This window comes from Copidosoma floridanum, unplaced genomic scaffold (assembly GCF_036245765.1).
Source record: "Copidosoma floridanum isolate Cflo_tuat_1 unplaced genomic scaffold, Cflo_Japanese_pri ptg000027l, whole genome shotgun sequence".
Taxonomy (NCBI): domain Eukaryota; kingdom Metazoa; phylum Arthropoda; class Insecta; order Hymenoptera; family Encyrtidae; genus Copidosoma; species Copidosoma floridanum.
Genome location: NW_028321904.1, coordinates 16978940 through 16998092, shown reverse-complemented (window position 1 = coordinate 16998092; position 19153 = coordinate 16978940).

Here is a 19153-nt window from a genome sequence, read left to right as displayed (position 1 = left end):
ACTTATTACGTAAAATGAAGCAAAATATCACTCAACACTTTGCGCTGATTCTCACTTCACTGATCACATGATTTTTTTAAAAATTGCGTGATTACTCATGAAATTAGTAATGTTATGAGTTGCATAAGATTTTACTGGATATGTCACGTGATCGATGACAAAATTTTTGTAAATACAGCACTTATAAAACAAATAATTTCTAAAACTCACAGGCCTCCTTATAGGCTTCTGGTCCCTCACGCCTGAGATTATGAATACCTTACTGTTTATACGGCTATGGGTAAAATCAATACCAATTTTTTGGCTTTTAAATAATATTATCTTTCTTGTATCTTTCAGTTTTCTATACTTTATTGCACTATTTTTGTTCTGGTTACTTTTTTTACCCTTTGTCTAGTTATTTTATGTATCCAAAAATAATTACATTAGAGTTTTTTGTTATTGATTGGTATAGTTATTACTATTTACATGCTATAATAACCTCATCATTTTTTTCTTTCTTTTTATATACTTTTTTTCACATACTTTGTTGTCATTCATTATTTTGGTAAAGGTAGTTGTAATCATTGATTTTCCAAGCCTTTTTTGCTTAACTTTGAAATGGTAAAGTAATTATCTAGTTTATTTTGTATAAAGTTATATTTGTTACATCCGTATTATTTTTCAGTACACTTCAGTTAGTTAACAGTTTAGAGCTACTATACTTGTTTTTACAAGAACAGTAAGTCATTCTGCTTCCTTCTTTTATATCCTCCAGTATCCTTCTTACTTTTACATTACCCTTGCTATCACTCTCATTTTTATTAGTATTATGAGTCATTTTTCCTATTATCGTACACTATTTTTTCTTATTTTTCGTCATCATTATCGTACGTTTCTTCTTTATATTCTGCTTGACTAATATGTTATCTATTTCCTTCGTTTATTTCGTCCTCGTCATCTTTATGATATTTTTTTTTTTGCATTTTAGACTTTGATCATCTCTTTTTCTTTATCATTATTTTCTGCTCCCACTATTTGATTCTCTTTTTCTCTGTTTACTGAGAAAAAAGACGGGAGCTTTTTTAAAATAATTTTGACAAAATGCTAATTTTTTTGACAACATCCAATAAATAATTATGTTACCCATAAACTCATAAATAAAATATTATATGGCCCATAAATGAAGTTAGAGCTAATGCTGTAGTATAAATACCGCAACTGTAGGAATTTGGTTGTTTTATTTTATTCTCAAATATTACATCTTTGTCACGAATTTAAGGAGAGTAAGCTTTTAAGTATGCAACTTTTTTGGGGTGTAGTTTGTACTTCATTGACTTAGGTAAGATATCATACACAGGAATGACTTTTCCATTAGAGTACTTATTTCTTCAATGGTTAGTTACTGACTCACTAAGAACTTGAATTGCCTTTTCATAAGCGGTTTCAAGTATTTTACAATCGTTTATGTACATGTTTAATATACTTGGCTTACATACAAATAAATCTGTGGACTTAAAGATTTGAGTAAAAGCATCTAGTGAGTCATGATTCAACTAATTTCTTCTGATAAGACATTCAGTCTTTCATAAATGATGTTGATTCCTTTTCTACCAAAATACTTTCTCAATTTTTTTATTTCTTTGTCACTAAAAATGATTTAGATAGAAAATAAGACAAACGTAATATTATCGTCCTGATTGCTTTGGAAATTCTTCTTTTTTTTAATTGCTAATGTCTTATTAATTGCTTTTTCAGTGTAACTTGGATTTCTTATCAGTATTTGTCTTGTGCATCTGCTATCAATGATTTCTGATAAAAGATAGTAAATTTCACTCATTTTTCATATTTTGTCTTTTAAAAATTAATGATCCACGTTGACTTGGACAGTTGTGGTACTTTTAAGAGTGTATATCATGAAAAGACAATATTTTTTTTTTGGAATGAGAAGCTGTCCCTGAATTCAATAACAATATGCGAGCAATGACTTAATATTTTTGATACTATTTTTTTCTAAGATGTTTTAAACATTCTTAAAACTTTTAATTGTTTCCTCAGCTGTCATATCAGAAGCAACATAAGGGCATTTGGTCTATCATCTCCAACGAGACCATCTGGACAACAAGCTTACATATAAAATCTTTTATCAATGAACAACCAGCAATCTTTTACATCACAATTAACTTTTTGCAATTTTTTTTCGCCAATTCTTTTCGTTCAATGCTATATTTCTAACTGGAAATGCCTTCGCTGACGGGGGGATACAAAATTTGTTTGACTCTTGATGCGCAGTAGTCTAAGGGTTCTAACTGCAATCAAATTCAAAATTCAAGGCTGTCAATAAATTTCTTCTGAAAGCTTTTCATAATAGGCCTTTATTTTGTTCAATGGTATCTCGTTTAATTTTATCTCGATGTTTTACTTCCTGGTCCAAAAATTATTTCTTGAACTTATCAACAATTTGAATCGGCTAATTTACGTCAATAAGTTAATTATCATCAAACTTTTTACCATTGGACCTATTCGCATAACTTTCTTTCTTGCCAAACTTTGCTATTCTTAATCGTGTTTGTTCAACTTTCCATAACCGTCGATTAGTTACATTTATAGGTATTATTAGTACTGTTTTATCGATACTTTAATACTGTCTCCTTAAAGATTCTCTTTCATGACAGTGCGTCACAGCTATAGAAGTCCTTGTATTGTATGGGTTAGTTAAACTGTAATTTACTTTTTTCCATTTGATATGTGACGTATAATAGAATTGACTGCTTCTGCTTTATCATTAGTAACTTTGTGTAAGAACTTTAACTAAATTGCCTCATGTACTGGATGCTTCGTCAATTTTTTGAAAGAGGCCAATCCTCACTAGATCTAATACGTAGTTTCTTGACTCTATGTTATACATCATATCTTTCCCACTGCAATTTTTATGCTAACTGAAAACATAACATAGAGTACTTAATATATCTTTGTATCATTCTTTGATTTTACTTTTCCAACTTCTCACGTCATTTATTTTTTCTATAACAACATCTTTGAATGTTTGCCATATGAAAAAATTATTAGATTTCATAGTGGTTCTAAGGGCAACGAAACCTTTCACTGTTTACTTATCTCTTTCTTGCGTCAGTTTTGATACATCAGCAATCTTTTTACTGCAATTTTTAAGGAGATAATTTGTGAGCAGTTTTCTTTTTGCGACAAAGTTGTGGTCTCGATATACATTACTATCAACTATTAAATCATAAATATTACTATCAGCGTTGGTAATGACTGTTAGGTGTATTCATTTCCTGGCTACGTTTAAATCCTTCTAAAATAGTATCACTTTTTGTAACTGTCAAAGGTTTGTAAGTACTCTAATTTATATAACAAGTGTGGTTTGGATATTCATCATGATTTTTAAATCTAGCAGTAATAACTACAAGTAATACCATACTTATTTCTTGTTCTACAATATAAGAATCTTCGTGTGTAATTATCAGTTAGAATGTTAGCTCCTAACGAAGAATTACAATTTGTGCCTTATGATTTCTTACCCCAACTTTGATCAGTATATACTCTAGTATATGGAACTCTAGTTAAAGTAACGTGATCTCTGAAAAGTGCCAATATTCTTTGAGTTGCATCAACACTAGCTCGTGTGACATGTAACATTTTATTGTATACTACATCATGAAGTGCTTTGAAACTTTAGTTACACATACAATCGATGTTCATGCCTGCACATAGTTCTTTTAACTGTTAAGAACCAACTTCTATATGTACTGATGTGCTTACAGTGGCAGTATTAATATCCATGTACTAATCATCTTCAGGTTATGACTACATTACTGTCTCAAATTCACACAAATTAAAACAAAAAAATAGTTTTTACTGCAACCCGTTTTTCTTTGTTTTTTTTTTTAACTCACTCCATTAACTAAAAAGATAGATTTGTGCACCACTGCTGTGATTGATGTACGATCGTTGCCTTTTTTTCATGACGTTATCAAAATCAGCATGTAATCGATAATTCTTTTCTGTATTATCCATCCATATTTAAGTATCAGTACTCATTGAAAAATTAATCTTATTGATTATAAAAGTATCATCAAAGATGTCGTCAGTGCACATATTACGTACATCTTTATAAATACATTTACTGTTGACTAAATTTGTGTTACTTTTCTTATTTTCTAAAGTTTTACGGTGATCAATTTAAAGCATAAAGTTTTTTTTTGTCATAGATGTTTCTTGAAAATTGTACAAAAACACATTATCGTCGTGCTTACTGTCAATATTTTTCAATTCACCATCATACTTAACAATGAGGCTATAGTTAAGTGTAGTTTTTTATATTACTGTGATTAAAATTGGACCTTGTGGTTGTTTCTGGGAAAATGAGACAATGACTATCAGACAATTTTATTGATACATTACTGTCTCCGTTCTTTTAAACGTTATCTTCCTAATAAATAAACAAATTGTTTATAATCATAGACATGACAGTAATGTTTTTGGAATAACAATGACACAAAAGTTACATCGTAACCATCCAACGTCCTGCGAATTACTGTCGAGGTTTTTTTATACAACAAATATTTTTTTTAGAGATAAAACAACCAAATATTTTATTTGATTCGTTGCAAGAGTTACTTTTACAAGTGGCTAATTTAACATTAGAACTCCTATTTTTACATTTCATGCACGGTTCTCTTTCCTGTTTGTAACCGTGGTGTATTTATTAGTCCTTTTCAACTTTTATTACAACGGCTCGTTTACTATAGTTACAATCTGTATCGATGACTCTGTTGCAATCGATAGAACTTGTGTCGGTTCTATTATGACATTTCATTTCTAAGAAGCACCTGGGCAACAAATATAAAATGTCTCGTAACGTAATTATTGAGGTAATGTGCTGCTAATTAATGTGGATAACTACTAGTTACGCATTTACGTTGAATCAGCTTAGATTTAAAAGATTCCTTGAACTAAGTGCTGTTAAGATTTTTTTTTTATAAATAATTAAGTAGATTGGTACATAGTAATCCTTATACTTACTACCTTACTAAGCATATGTTGCTTCTACTTGTCAGCTAGGATTGCATGCAAGTCATTTAAATCAATAAATGAAGAAAAAACTTTTGAAAAAATATCCTTTAGTTTTTTACTTTTCGAGAGGCAAAACTCAGCCAAAATTAATTAAGAAGGCATATCTAAGATACATTTTTTTTAAGTTTAAGAGAATTTAGAAACCATTAATTAAAACGTTAACACACGATTCCAGCACACTGATTTTTTTTCTATGTATGATAAAAGCAATCAATTTACGCTAATAAAAGCAATCAATTTACGCTAAGATTTATAGATAAGATTCTTTTCTACTGGACGAACTCTAGTGCATGAACAAAGTTCTTGGCAATATTTGATATGTTACAATAAAATAATGATACAAAATTAGACATAATTTATACGCAAAATTTTCTAACCAGTTTTTATTACATCAAAGTTATGAAATTGAAAAAAAATTCTCAAGTTTTTTAATTGATTTACTTAGAATCGAAATGAATAATGAAGGAAGTTTTCATTAATAAAATACGGAGTTTGACAAAAATATATACTATCAATCCACATATTCGACATAAATGCTTTTCTATTAATTTACTAACGTCCACATTTAATAAGGCATTAAAGTTCTACCAATTAAAATGTAAAGCTATTGCAAAACGTTTTTGAAGTTTTACTTTTATAACCGTGTTATGTGGGAAAGTAAATCAACGATTTCAGAACTTTGACATCGAGAAAATATGTGACAAAAGGGATTTTTTTGTGTTATCCTTTCTTACTCCTAGTCCCTTGTACAACGTCCTGTCTCACCATGATGTGGCAGTCCCTTGCATACGCCCTCTTACCTTGCTCTCTCATACTGTTCTACTCTCTTTCTCTCTCTCTCTCTCTCTCTTACTAAGTTGTCTCGTTGCAGAAATGCTGCTTTAAGATTTGTTACCGATGTTGGTCGTTCTGAACACATCACCCCTGTATACAGAGCACTTCGTATACTGCCTTTTACCGAGCAACGAGTGTACCTCTCGTTATGCCTCTTGGTCTCAATTTTGCGAAATGGTCTACCTGAGTACCTTGCTGATCAACTCCAGTTTAGGCCTCTTGGAAATGGTGGCTCCCTTCGTCACTCCCAATTTGATTTGGTAATCCCATATGCTAGCACCTCTTACTATCAAAATTCGTTCCGCGTAGCTGGTCCGCGACTATGGAATACTCTTCCGCATGACCTACGCTGATGCTATGATCGGCCTTGTTTCACGGTGCTCCTTTACAATTACTTTATTGATAAGACGTTTGGTCGCCTATAGTGTGCAAGTGTTCTGCTCATAGCGCATTACAATGTACTAAATTGTTATGTTTTTATATTTGATTTTTTTTTTGTTTCCTTCTCTTATATATATACATATAGGTATATATTTTCTCTTGAACATATATATGTGTTATGCATGAGTTATGTGCGTATTTATGTATATATATACATATATATACATATATATATTTATATTTTCTTCCTTTTAAGTTTATTTCTTTATTTTTGTTATACTGTTTTTTTTTATGATTTATTAATGCGAATTTTGTAAGGCTGATGCCATTGTATTAGCTCAATCATTTTGTTTTTTTTTATAATATACATACTATACCTCGGTGTTGTAGGACCTTGAGTCCATTGTCGATTAAATAAATTCAACTCAACTCAACTCTCTCTCTTTCTTTCTTTCTATTACCAACGACTAATGGTTGGTGCTAAGCGAAGCAACAACAGTCTTTTAAAGAAAATATTGTTTTTTTCAAGTGTTAGTACACCGTGTTTATAGTTATCATCGGGAGCCGAACCCACTACAATCTCGTTAACTCTAATTAAATACACATCGCTTATATTAACAAACATAGATAATTTCACAAAAACTGCGATATTTTCACGCCTCAGTTAGGATTATTTCTACTGAATGATTAATATTTTTTTATTATTTTTTCCAAGTTATGTGAGTTCGAAACTAGTTAAAAACTTTTGGGTTCAATTCTACGATCATACATTAGCAAACCTATGTTAATTTAAATGCTTTTTTTTATTTTGAAACAACAAATTTTAACTGTACTTTTTCTGAAAGTGTAAAAAGCTCTAAGTTGAAATCTTGCAACGAAATTTTGTTTGACACATCGGTACTTCAGACCTCTTCGTACGCTATAGTCATTAAGTCTATAGTATCAAATCCCTCCAAGATTAAGGCCGTTTTGCCAATGACTGCTCATTTTACTAAAAACAATTTGTGGTTACACTGATACTTTATATCACCATCTTTGAATTTAGGGTAGAAAAATAATTAACAGTGCTCTCGTACACTCTAAAGTACAAAACAAAATAGTTGTAACATTATATGCTTATATTTAACATGTCAAACCGTAAATGTAAAATTTATTTTGCCCCGACAAAGACAATAAATTATAAATTTTGATTGCCAAACAATTTTTTTCTTCATGGAACTAACTTCTTACCATATTGTCATAGAGGACATGCGCATTATCAAGTTGCATTGTCATAATATAACACGTTATTTAAATATTACAATCGTTGACGTAATAAGGAATCAAACACCGAAAAAAAAGAAGTTGTTTTATGTGTAAAAGTGCATACTTGTTTAATATTTCCGCGTAAAGTTATAGATTTTTTTTTATATACTTATGTATGTAAGTAGGCTGAGCTTGATTATTACTAAAATTAAAAGATAGTACATTACGCACCTAGTCAGCGAGGTTGAAAATGTGACAGGTTTTACGCAAATAACGTTAAATCGAACACATTTTTTTACCCATGAGCATGGTGTGTATACTATTTTTCTGTGTACCCTCGTCGAAAGAGCTGATTATCTATTTTAGAGCAGGGCAGATATGAAAAACTTTCAGTGGAAGTATGCAGAAATAGTATATTACGTCATCAAGCAATAAAGTGGCTGATGTACCGCCGCGTGAAATGTGTCACCTGAGGCGAAGCTGACATCACGTGGTCATACATCAGCCACCTTACGGCTGAGTGACCTATACGATTTTCGTCATCCCGTACAGGAAAGTTTGTTCAATAGGTTGATTTTGTTAACGCAGGGAAAAATTAATCACTCGATGAACCGTGCGTTCCTTATAAGCATTGGTCCTATACACCAAGGTCCTAATGAAGTGCGAACGAACAAATGGTGGATAATCGAAAGTACCCAATGAGCGGATTGACCGATCGACCACAAAAAAACTTACGCATGATTCAACAGCAAATGCTAAAAGAAAATATATTTTTTGGATAGTTCTTCAAAGTACAATAAAAAAGTACTTTTATTGAACGATACTTTATTCTTGGTTTTCCAGTCGATGTATTGATAATGTGCTTTTTTGTGTAGAGCGCGAGACTTTGAAGGTAGCAGTCCAATAGCCATGAGAATTTATTCACTATTACCTACAAATAACTTTAAACTTGAAATAAAGTTTGTAAAAAAAGCACGTAGTAGCAATTTTGATTACACGTACACAATAGACGAGAAGCAGATCATACGGTAAATGATAAGTAAGAGAAGATAAAAAATCAGGTAACGCTACTTAGAAGAAGGCACTGAAAAAGTGAGAAGACAATACGCACATGCGTCCGGAAAAAAGTACAACTACAACACAATACTTGGCTACCACATATACATAGATACAAATACTCGTTATAGATATCATATGTACAAACAGATAATCAGTGTGTTTTTAAGAGCATGGACCACGTAGAAGCGCCTCACTTAACGGACGTACAGAAATACAATGGTCGTACATTGATCACCTTACATCTTACTGTGCAGACGTAAATAACAATTTTTACTGTCGGGGATAAGGAAAAGCTTTTTTTCTTATACCTCCACTGAAAGAACGACTTTGTTTCCTGTTTCAATCCACAAAGCCTAAACACATGAAGTCAGCAAGTACCGGCCCCAAAGCAAGTAAGACAAAGAAGTTTAACTAAAGCTTTGTGCAAGATGCACTTCTTTGAGCAGCGTTTTGGTTACTAGCCCGTTCCTGCTGATCAAGTGTAGGACTTCATTAATCACATAGGTTGCTAAACATTTTTGTTAAAAAGTGACTGACTGTTTTTTTCCACACCACCTTACATGACTTATTTGTATCTAAATTAAATAAAAACAAATTAATTAAAAACAAATTATTAAAGCAAAAATGATAACAATTATAAAACTAATATAACTAAAGTGACTATCAATAAAAAGAGAAAAAAACTACCAGACGACGGATTGACATTAACAAAGTATAATACACTCAAAGATAATAAAACTAGGTATTCGATCATTCAACATTCTAACACACAAACACACACACACATACACACACACACACACACACACACACACATATATATATATATATATATATATATATATATATATATATATATATATATATATGTATGTATAAATATATAAATATCCAAAATCACATTACAATAAGGACAGTAAACAACCGTAAGGTTGAACATACTGCTGGTCCCACGACCCGTCAAAGAGCATGAGACTTAAGTCCACAATCATCCAGCTTTTACTGGATGATGAAGTTAAATAATTACGATGTATTTCTTAACAAAATTTGGTAGCAGAGCGTAGTAAATAGTGTCTTGCTATTTGTTCGCTTACTACAAATTCTCATAGTGCTATTATTACAAAAATAATAAATGCCATTCAAAGTACATTGTTTGTAAATGCTGCGTAACACCTCATACAGTGCAGTGTGCACGGACGCGTATATGCTGTGCTTGTGCAAAGAGCTCGGTGTATTTAATGCATGGTTATAATTAAAAAAATAGAAGTAAATAAAGAAAAAGTTATAAGTAACAATACATTTGTTAATTAACAGTAAAATAAAGAAGAAAAAGTTCATGTTATGAAAGAAAATAAAAAAAAAAGTTATTTTGTAGCTTAAATAACAGTAGAAAAATATAAAAAAAGGTAATCTCTTATACTACACACTTACGAGACAGAATAAGTACACTATCCCTATCCTGAACCTGCTAACTAGAATGATTCATACCTTAAGTCCTACTTGAGTAGCGGACAATGTATACCCAAGATCTGCTGTTGGATATTGACTGTAGTGGACTGTATTGCGGTTGGCGTGGCTGAGCTTTAAAAGCTCATTACAGTGATCTGGGTAAGGTTTGTGCATAGATGCTCTTTGTGCACCCGAAAGCACACGAAGAAGCAGCAAAAATATGGAGGAAGACTGTGATGTAATAACTGTTGGAACTATTTATTTACAGACTATTCTACAGATTGGAGAACGCGGTCTATATGTATATGCAAGGCGTCGAGTTTCAAGCCTCCTTACATATAGCAAGCGAGTACTGTGAGTTGCTTTAGCTGTACGCGCCGAAAGCAGACTGACTCATTAGGCTGCTTTGCAGAGCAGTGCGCAAGCAGATATGTATTTGTTAGCATATATGTGTACTGCTACGCAGAGCAGTGGCTCGTGTGAAACTTAAATATTGGAAAATAATAGAAAGAGAAAGAAAACTTAAGAAAAGATAGAAATTGTCTGTAACATGGATAAAAGTCTTTGTTTACATTTGCAGTGTGACTGCTCGCAGAGAAATAAAGATGTACAAGTCAAGGTGAATTTCTAAGAATAGGTTTAATGTATAAACGCGGACTAAATTCACTTCAATCCTGAACATCTGCTAACCAGAGCGGTCTTTTATAATATACATATATATATATATAACTATTATTTTATTACTGATGTCTTCTGCAATTAATGTAAAGGGTTTAATAGCATATTTTTCGAAAACAAATAAACAAAACAAAATAATAGTATAATTTTTTTTTTTAATATACACCCTTACAGAATAAAGAATAAAAATAAATAAAAAGAAAAAAAGAGAAAACGCACGTTAAGCAAATTATACAACTAAGAAAATGGTCTATAAAAATGATAACGCTGATATGACAATAGTCAAAGCGTTGAAGGAGTCTCTCAATGCCAACTTTCCATTTCAGCATACGAATTAATCTATCTCTGTATTCGATGGAAAAAAAATTCCACTAAAGAACTATAAACAAAATGTTCGAAACAGAGACAGCTGGGTCAGAGATAATCAGAAAGATTTATATAAAAGAGCAGTATTGTAGAATCGACGAGGTGTCACATGCATTAGCTAAGATTTTGAAAACCTCGAAGCATTTATAACCCATTTAAAAAAAGATGTGACAGGAAAAACCGTTGCTTATTATCAAACTTAGCTGCAGAAAGTGCTCCAACGACAAGGTCAATGGGTTGGTGAATATTATGATTATGTAAGCCTGAGTGTTTACATAACTTATATTAACAGTAGAATAGGTATCCTGATCAGCCATTCTCATTACATTAAATAGCACAACTTAATGAGCAACAGATCTACAATCAAAATAACTACGCTGATAAGCAACATAATAAATATCAAAATAATGATAGACAATATTAAAAATGTAGTAATGAACAAAATTACTGTGAAAGTTATTAGAATCAGAAAAAAAAATCGGAATTTTTAAAATCAGTCAAGAAACTTTAACTATTATTAGAATAATTTTGGATGATGAAGTAATAAATTTCTCAATGACTATAACACTCAGAGAAACGCTAATTTTGACCCCGGAAGAACAAGACTGAATTTATCGATTAATTTCCGAATTTCCAAAAATCCTTTTGTCAGTGGGAGACACTTTATCCTGTACGAATTTTGTTACTCATGAAATTCCAACGGAAAATAACATCCCTATTAATACTAAGCAATATCATCTCCAACCGGTACATAAAACAGTTTTATAAGAACATATAACAAAAAAACTTAACGATAAAGTAATAAAGCCCTCGTCATCGCCGTATAATTAATGCCTCTGGATCGTTCCTTAGAAATCTTGTAGCCATGGAAACCCAAGATAAAGGATAGTGATTGATTTCCGAAAACTTAAAAAAAAAATCATTAGTGATGCATATCCATTGCCCAATGTCACAGATATTATGGATCAGTTGGGAGGATCCTGGACATTACTAATACAGACAGATGCTCAAAGGTTCAAGAAATGCACCGGCCACGTTCCAACGACTCATGGGTCTCATATTAAGACGCTTATTAAATGTTAAAATGTTAGTGTATGTTATTAGTTAGATTATATTATTATTTACATAAAAGATCTAGTAGAAGAAAATATATATAACTAAAAACAATAAAAAATATAAGTCAATTGTTAGGACTGGCAGGATACTATAGACGCTTTATTAAGGATTTTCTAAGGACAGCTAGGCCATGATCAGATTTATTAAAAAAGGAAGAAAAATTGAAGTAAACTTAAGTGCAAGAAAGAAGTTTACAAGTACTAAAAGACCATCTGTGTCAAGAGCCTATTTAACAAGTTTCCGACTTTAGTAAGTCATTTAAGTTGACAACAGACTATGCTATTAGAGCAGTATTAAGTCAAGAAAAAAAATAAGTTTGACCATTCTGTCGCTTATCTTCCAGAAACTCCAAATAAAGCCAGAATAAATTATTCTACGACAGACAAAATGCGTAGCTGTACTATACGTAATGCCTAATTTTCTTTCGATTGATTAGAAAATTAATTTGTTCTCGTAGCTGATCATGACCTCTTGAATTGGATGCAAAAATGGAAAAGTCTGGGTCAGCGTTTGATGCACTGAATATTTAAATTAACTGATTATGTATACACTCTTAAGCACAAGCCAAGAAAACTCAATACCATTGTTGATGCACAATCTAGAAACCCAGTAGGACCGTTTTTTTATGCGGAAAATAATATAAACAATAGGTTACCATTACCATGAGCTATGATGATGGGTCGAAAGAAAATAGAAAAAAAAATGAAAGTAGAATTACAAAATCAAAGAAAAGAAATAGTAAGAACATCAACCTTAATAATGATCAAACCTAGAAGCATGACCAAATTATAAGAAAAGCACCTAAATTATCCAGAAGCCCTAGATGACACCTTGGTTCAAAAACAAACAAGGAACGACCAAAGTTAAAATAAAGCATGATTGCTTAAAGGACTCTAACGAAAACATTTTCACAACCACAGACATCGTCTACGTCTTGATCAAATGTCATTAAAAATACATCACAAGATTTTAGCTCGTTAAGAGAGAATTTTTCGAAAGCATTAGCTTCAACATCACACGTTGGTGATATGAATACATGAACCACCATAACAAAACCTAGTAGTTCCACAAATGAAGGAATGCCACAATTACCAGTCAGAGATATTATTAACCTTGGGGCATCGTCAAGGACAAGTACTTTTTCCGAAAATGATCCAACTGATACTAAAGAATCGTCAGGGGAAGATACGCAACTACCAGTATATGACCCTACATGAAGTGGATTACGATAAGAATTAACCGAAACGGAAGTAGACTTAAATACAGATACTGGCTCTGACTCGGGTGCAACAAATACTGAAATTTCTGTTATACCCATTTCACTTAGTGAAAGCTCAAATGTCGACATTTTTAAAGACAGACCTAAAAGTACGAGCAATAATATTATTGAGGTTACTTATTAAAAAAAGCGTAAGCAAACGAAAAAATTTAGCCTAAGTCTTCAAGAATATTTAGACAAGTCTAACAACGATAATGAACCCGAGCAAGCTGATACGGTTTTTCTTATCAGTAACTAGATATTCTGATAGAGATAAGCCAGATTCTGAAATTCAGAACATATTAATTAAAATAGATACCTATAATTCTAATAATTTTGATGATTTAGTATTAGATAAAATAATTGCAGATTTATTAAGACAAACAGTGGACCTTAAACCTCTATTCAATGAAGATAAAAGTTTGAGAAAATATATAGAGTAAAAAATTATCAATTACTTTTCGTATTAAAGAAAATGTTTCCTAAAGCTTTAGTACACCAATGCACACGAGTACTTCTATTATTAAAAAAAAAGACATTCTAAAGACAAGGAACAAATAACAGAAGCATCCCCAAATAACTTAAATGTAAACAACAAACAAGCAAACTGCAATGCAACCAAATTAATCAATCGAAGTATTGTACCTGATTTCATGCTACTATCAGACTATCGGATGTCTACCCTTTCTACCGATCAATCGATACGAACAGCAGTACAGAAAGGTGTATGTAAGTTTTAGTGATAGTAGCAGTAGTACTGACAATTATGAGAACAAAAATAGAGCCTAGCTCATAAACAAAGTTATTACCACCAGATATTATGTAACGTACAGAAGGGACAATGGAATTCAATTTATTAGCAAAGATTATCAATCCAGTGGAATTTCCCAGTCAATCCAGCTGGTTTTATAGTTGATACAGATGGATTATCCAGCCAATCCAGCTAGAATTTTCAGTCAATCCGACTAAGTTCTCCAGTCTATCTGGCTGGAATAGTCAGTCAATCCAGCTGGATTTAACAGTTAATCTTCCTGAATTATTTGGTCGATCCACATAGATTTTCCAGTTAATCCAGCTTAATTTTCTAGTTGTTCCATCGTGAATTTTCATTCCATCCAGCTAAATCACTATATTACCCATCAGGATTAATTAGAAAATCCAGCTGGATCGACTGGATTATTTAAATCTAGCTGAGATAACTTAAATTCTACCTGAATTAACTGGATACTCCACCTAGAAATGGCTGACTTTTTGCGTGGATATCCAGGTGGATTTTTTTTATAGGAACGCGATGCAGGCAATGTACGCAAAAAAAAATGTTTACTCCGCCTCTCTCAGCATAAGAAATTTTGCAAAATATTTTAGTACATGCGTAAGCTTTTTGTTTACGCAGAAATGGCTTTTTATCACGTAAGTGAGTGTTGTAGTCTGTCATCATGCGATACTCCTTATTCGCATACGCTACATTCGGGCTGTGGCTGTGGTCTTCGCGTATACAAAATCAAACACATCTTTTCTTGCGTACGTGAGGCATCCTATAAACCATGTATAAACGTAACTGCATGAGACATAAAAGGTAAAGATAAAATACCAACAATACATTTTGAGAAGTGAAAACTCCAGATGCCTTGGGCATTTTACATTAGAGGGTAAGATCATAGCTAGTTAACGTAACGCTGAGTAGCTAGACATATGATTCAGTGATTTCGTTAATTTATACGCACGATTAAATTAAAAATAAGAGAAACAAATATAAAATTCAGTAAATAATAAATAGTAAGTACGTATGTATGTATACATGTACAATGCAAAGCGTCGTATCGGTGACTTGTCATTGGTGTGCATACGTGTAGCTTTATACATGAATATGATATTTTGATTTGTGTCATATCTCGTACAGAATGTGCATGCTAATGCATTAAAAAAAAACTGTTTCTGCCGTATAACTTACAAACATAATAAAAAAAGTCATGTCTCGGTAGAAAAGCAAGCTAAGCTAAAATAACAATTTCTGCAGGCATCTTTAAGATGACAACCTTAATGTTACGTACTTAGTGCAATATCTTTAATCATACAGTGTATAACATTGTAATTTAACTACAGCATGTTGAAGACATTATTTTACACTTTGCGAATTAGCTTCAAAATTTTGTCCGACGTTAGAACCTCAAGAAATTAAAAAATCTATATCTTATAAACAAAGCCAGATGAATAAGAAATGAAAGTTGTCTTATAAAAAAAGCTAGATAGATGAAAAATAGAAATTGTTACAGATTTCTGGAGAAGAACAGAGTTATTGAGATTCACAAAAAAAAAGCTTTAGATGATATGAGGACGTAACCTAGGTATGTTTTAATTAGTGATGTATCTTTGTCAGTTAAGCGCTTGAAGTTGTAAAAAAATAATAGCATACTTAGGACATCATAATGAATGCTTAGAATCAGGTCCAAAATCATTGCATGACAATATAACCTCAAAAAAAATTTTAAAACACTATGTCTTTAAAAAAAAGGCTAAAAATAAAAATTTATATGAAGGAAGATAAATCAGCGAGACCCACAAAGAAATTTGTTTTAAATAACACTACGACATAATTCATAGGTAATCTGACTATTGCTAGATCTTTATCAATTGAACGTGAAGAAATATTAAAAAATATTTCATGACTTGGACATTATTATTTACCTTGGTAAATGCGTCAGAAGCGCCTGTCTCGCAGTCACTTATGAAACTTGCCTAACGCTTGTAAACAAAGCAGAATAACATGGGCAGGCATGGGCACACATTGTAAAATAATTTAATTTAATGAATATTTAGTACTCGCAGAACACTGAATTATTTTATTTCAAGAAGAAGTATTCATTTGTAATTGGTAGTTTTTTTATCCAGTGTCCCAAACGGAATTTTTTAAGAGTAGCAAATATTCTCCCTCTCGCGTTTCAGACAAGGATAAAAAGACTGCTTATTACAATCAAATGCTTCTCCTGCTTAAAATCACATGTTTTAGTGTTCTGCAAATTTCAAATATTCATAAAATTAAATAATTTTACAATGTGTGCCTATGCATACCCATGTTATTCTCCTTTGTTTACATGCGTTAGGTAAGTTCCATGAGTGGCTGCGAGAAAGGCGTTGCAAATGCGTTAATCAAGGCAAATACACAGTTAAAATTTAGTCTAAAATCATTGCATGACAACGTAACCTTTAAAAATAGAAAAATCCGTTATCCCAAAGGGAAAGCTAGATAGTCCAAAAATAACCATTTTTTCGGGTTTCATAGAATATTAATGGAATCAGTTATTTAATCTTTAAATAATTAACTTTATTTTCAAATCAAAATTTATCTAAATGAATGATGACGTGTTGAGTTATATTATTTAAGCAATCAGATGATGGAGTATAGCATTTAAAAAATTCTACATTATATTTGTAGCTTTTTTAAAATTATTTCCTAGTCTATTGCTAAACATTACGTGTATTCTCTGGAGACAGACATTACTTGGTTTTCAATCAACAATATGATTCTCCTTGATTCTTGTGATGTTTTCGTTAAATGCATTTGCACATTCTGTCATTAATTTGAAGTACTATATCGAATTCAGTAACACACTGATTTAAATTTTCACTTTAGATAGCGGTCCCAAGACCCACATGTATTGTTAAATGAACAATTGTGTAAGATAATTTTGTTTAATGATAAGGACTCTATTAAAACAAAAGGTAACTTTTTGCAATAGTTTACAAATAATACAATTTAAGTATCACATGCTATATACAATAACGTGAAAATGACATAAAACGAATGACGTTACATTACATTTGTAATTTTTTACAACAATTGTAATAATATTTGTGTTTGGTAATAAAAGATAATCAAGGCGAATAAAAAACAAATTTTTTGTTTGACTGTAGAAGTAAAAATTCACTTTAGAGGTACTGATTTCATACATTCCAATTTATCACATGTTGATATTTTTTTAAGAAAACAAGAAAACGGTGATTCGTACGAACGTTGTCATAAAAATAACAGCATGAGTTAGAGCTTCGATGGCTAAGTGGTTGTCAATCTAGCCATCTAGCCTGAGAGACTCGAGGGACAGTGGGTTCAGATTCTGTTAAAAACTATTTAGATATTTTTTTTTCTGGCTTTTCTTGACGAAAGAAGTACTTAGGATGCCGAAAAAATCACTTATTTTATTATTAAAACGATAAGTAGATTTTTAAAGATGATTTCTTGGACCTACAAGCATTTTTTTTCAAGGATATCCCTTTTAAAAATTATTTCTTAGCAAAGGTAAAAAGATAGGTCATATTATTGTGATCATATAAAAAATTATATTTTAAGCCATTGAAAAGTACCTGAGCGTAAATAGTAATACTGTATAACTTTGCTAAACACTGCTTGACACTACCTTATTACTTTCAAAACTGTTAATCTTTGCAAAACTTTGCCAAAAACTGCCATTCTTTACTGATTCTAATTGGTAGCAGAGTTAAGTACAGTTAGACAGGATTTGGCAAAGTTGTGCGGTTATAAATAAAATTTGGCAACGTTGTTCATACTGTAGTAAACTTTGACAAGATCCAGAAAAAGTAATCATCAATAAATTTGTACATACATATATGTTTAAAATGTGATGAAATAATAACATTTTTGATTTATAATAAATTTACTATGAATACATTCTGTAGATACATTTTATAGTACATATATTTTGTTTTTGTATATAAAGTACAACTCAGTTCAAACTTGTACTTCGTATGTATATTTATTAGAATAATCTTCGTTTTAAGAGTAATAAAGAACCAAAATAGTTATAATCAAATGTGCTCTATAATTATTTAATGCTATTCCTTTTACATTTGTATTAAAGCAGGAACGCAAGTTTAGTAATAGTCCGAAAACCATCAGATACCAAAGTGTATAAACTTTTTTGACCATGCATTGTCCCAGACAAATTGTTATTTATCACTATTTTTAGTTGAAGAATCTTTAATTTGATGGCACTAAGCACAATTATTGGTCAATTAATTGTTACAAGCAATTTTAGTAGAAAAAACTACTTTTTCCTAAATAACTTATAATATTTAGAATTTGCGGAAAAGCGTTTTGGACAAAAAATGTGTATTTTTTGACTCTACACAAATTATTTCTTATGCGTTTTTTTAAAAAAAACCTTATTACACAGATCTTACAACTCCCATAAACTTTTTTCAAAGAATCTTTTGATATCTGGCTCTAAACAGAGCTACTCAAATGTTGTATGGTTATTTTATTTGAAAGTGTGATTGTCGTAATGTTGGTCTACGCTTTTAAGAACTTCATGAACTTTGACAAATAAAAAAACAAATTGCTGTTTTGAACAAAAAACCTTTTTTTTTACTCAATGGACTACTTATTAAAACAGTTTAAAAAATCTTAAAATTTCCTTTACTCATGATTTAAAAAAAATTTTCTTCGTCTTTATATAATAGAGAACAGATACATTGTGTACATACCTCTTTTGTGGGAGTTGTTCTGCCAGTTGACGGGTTCTTCATTTCCCCGGTTGAGAAGTATCATGACCCAACAGCAGTTGAGCCGAAGAAACCCTGGTTGCAGTGTTACGGCGATTTCTTAATTGGTACAATACTCTCGGTAGGTGTACGTCCCATTTGTTGTGGGATTGCCCGTGCAAATGTAGACAAAGG